Genomic DNA, 2,801 nt, shown 5'->3' with positions numbered 1-2,801 from the left:
ATATATATATATATATATATATATATATATACACACACACACACATATACACATGATACCATTCTTTTAGTTTCTATCTCCTAAATCCACTCATAAGTTTAGGACTGCAGAAGAAGACACTTGCTCAAAGTACTGTACAGTGGAACCAAACCCAATACTGGGAAACCATTTCTATGCCTGTGTGTATGTGAGTGTGTAAGAGAGAGAGATTCATTCCACTCACAATCTTCATCCAACAAATCCCTCCCCTGCTGATAATCTTCCCAACACCCCCTTCCCCTCACCCACTCTCCCTCACATACCTACCTGCACACAGTATGTTCCTGTTGACTCTTCCCCACAACATATCCTCCCAGTACTCCCTTCCTCTACCTGTTCCCACTCATTACATCCCCTCCATCTGCCACTCCCCTTTCTCAATCTCATGAACTCACCCACCCACCGCCTCCAATTTCCAGCCCACTGACTGTCACCGCCACCATCCCTCTATCACTCTCCCTTCTCTCTCCACTCTCTCCCCACCTGAGGCAGCCATTTTTCTCCTCCAATGCAAGACTCCTTTTTCTGTCCCTCAATACTACTCCCCAGTTCAGTTGAGAAGTCTTGTCTTGCAAGTTACTTTGTGACCTCACTGCTGTGAGGTACCCACTAAAAGTACCCACTACACTCTGTGAAGTAGCTGGTATTAGGAAGGGCATTCAGCTATAGAAATCATGCCAAAGCAGACAGTTGGGATTGGTGCAGTCTTCTGACTTACCATTTCCTGTGGAAACGTCTAGTCCATGCCAACATGGAAAATGGATGTTAAATAATAATAATAATAATAATAATGATGATAGAGAATGTATGTATGTATCTATAAGCACCCATATACATGCATTCATATACATTTATAGATAATAATCTTTACATTTGTTTTCTTTATACCAGCAAGTGTTGGTTGGGTCTGCTTTGCATCATCCTCACTTGTTTCAGTCTTTTAACATCTTGTCTCTTGTGAGATAGGTGTTATGTTTTTGTATGATACAGTTACCTGTACTGCATACTAAAAATAGTCAAACAGTTGAAAACACCTTATTAGTTAGTTACCAGGTCAATCAGTAGCATATTAGTGTTGGTGAGCATGTTAATCTGAGCAAGATTAAGATCATTAGCAACTACTTGAAAAGTCTTCTAATAATCTTTATTTGTTTATTCTAAAGTTCAGTTCTTCCCAGACTAATAGCATTGAGGCAGATGATGTTCAGCTTGAATTTGTGCTGAGTGGCAACTGTGGGGAAGATTAGTTGAGATTGAGCAGGGGAGTTGGATATGGTTTTAGTTCTAGAAAGGAAATATTGGGCAAAATGTTTAGTTTATGAATGAAAGATATTATCATTTAATGTCCATTTTCTATGCTGGTATGGGTTGGATGGTTTGATAAGAGCTGACAAGTCAAAAGATTGCCTCAAGCTCTATCTGCTTTGTCTTGGTTGCTATGGCCAGATGCCCTTCCTAACACCTACAACTTTACAAAGTGTAATGGTAATGGGTGCTTTTTGTGTAGCCCCAGCACCAGTGAGGTCACCTAATAACTTGCAAGACATGACTCCTCAACTGAGGGGAGTAGTATTAGGGGAGGTGGCTATGTGTCAGGTGATGAGAGGTTAGAGTATGAATAGAGAGACAGGAATAGGTGCTTTGCAGTAGAGAAGTTCCATAGGTATCTCAGATGGAGAGGGGGAGAGAGAGAGAGATGACGATTTATAGGTAGGTATCTTCAAGTTCCAAGCGACATCGAACCAAGGAATGGATAAGGTGAGTGGATGGGTAAATTCACAAGACTCTGAAAGGACAGTTGGAGCGGGAAGCGGGAGGACTGTAGTGAGTGGACACAAGCAGAAGGAAAGACTGTGGGTAACAAGAGGAAGAGAAACGGCGGCGAGCTGGCAGAAACGTTAGCGCACTGGGCGAAATGCTTAGCGGTATTTCGTCTGCTGTTACGTTCTGAGTTCAAATTCCGTCAAGATTGACTTTGCCTTTCATCCTTTCGGGGTCGATAAATTAAGTAGCAGTTACGCACTGGGGTTGATATAATTGACTTAACCCCTTTGTCTGTCCTTGTTTGTCCCCTCTATGTTTAGTCCCTTGTGGGCAATAAAGAAATAAGAGGAAGAGAAACGAGCCCATCAGGTGGTCTTGGGCTAAAACAGTATAAACTTGCTAATTCAGAGAAGTAGGAATAGAAGAAGGCCAGTAGTTGTAACATTTGTTAAATAAACCTTGTTAATCAACTGGAAGATCTCATTTTGATGTGGTCAAGAACATATGTGTATGAACTGCACCATCCTTGATATATGATCATTGTACTGAGGTGAGTCAGACCTGGACTCTGTAAGAGGATTGGTAACTGTGCAGAATAAAGAGTTTAAGTGATATTCAACCACAAAGAAGATATTTTTGTTGCATCTTAAAAATAGTGTAAGATTTGTTGATTATTCTGAAAAGGAAAAAAAGACATCAAAAAAATCTCTGTAATTGATGTGAAGAAAGGTACAAAAAAAGAAAAAAAACCCAACGAAAATATGATTAAGTGAGCAAGAGAACCGACTAACACACATATAAACACACTCACACACACACACACACACACACACACACACATACGCACACACACACAGATGATATATTTAGTAACTACCAGTAAATTTATGCTGAATCCATATATCAGAGTTTTTACATATCCCTGCATCACTACAAGTGTCTGTTGAGCCTATTCATGTTTTCTCTCTCTCTCACACACACACACACACACATGCATA

The 2,801-nt window shown here is 40.4% G+C and overlaps 1 protein-coding gene across 1 annotated transcript in view; it reads left to right on the top strand.

Moving 5' to 3' along the window:
• The window catches only part of LOC106883080 (uncharacterized), a 441,666-nt gene that overhangs the window by 410,278 nt on the left and 28,587 nt on the right, over positions 1–2,801 (top strand). The gene's annotated exons all lie outside the window — the stretch shown is intronic.

This window comes from Octopus bimaculoides, chromosome 5, assembly GCF_001194135.2.
Source record: "Octopus bimaculoides isolate UCB-OBI-ISO-001 chromosome 5, ASM119413v2, whole genome shotgun sequence".
NCBI lineage: Eukaryota > Metazoa > Mollusca > Cephalopoda > Octopoda > Octopodidae > Octopus > Octopus bimaculoides.
Note: the sequence above shows the minus strand (reverse complement) of the source record. Positions and strands in the feature narration are given on the sequence as shown.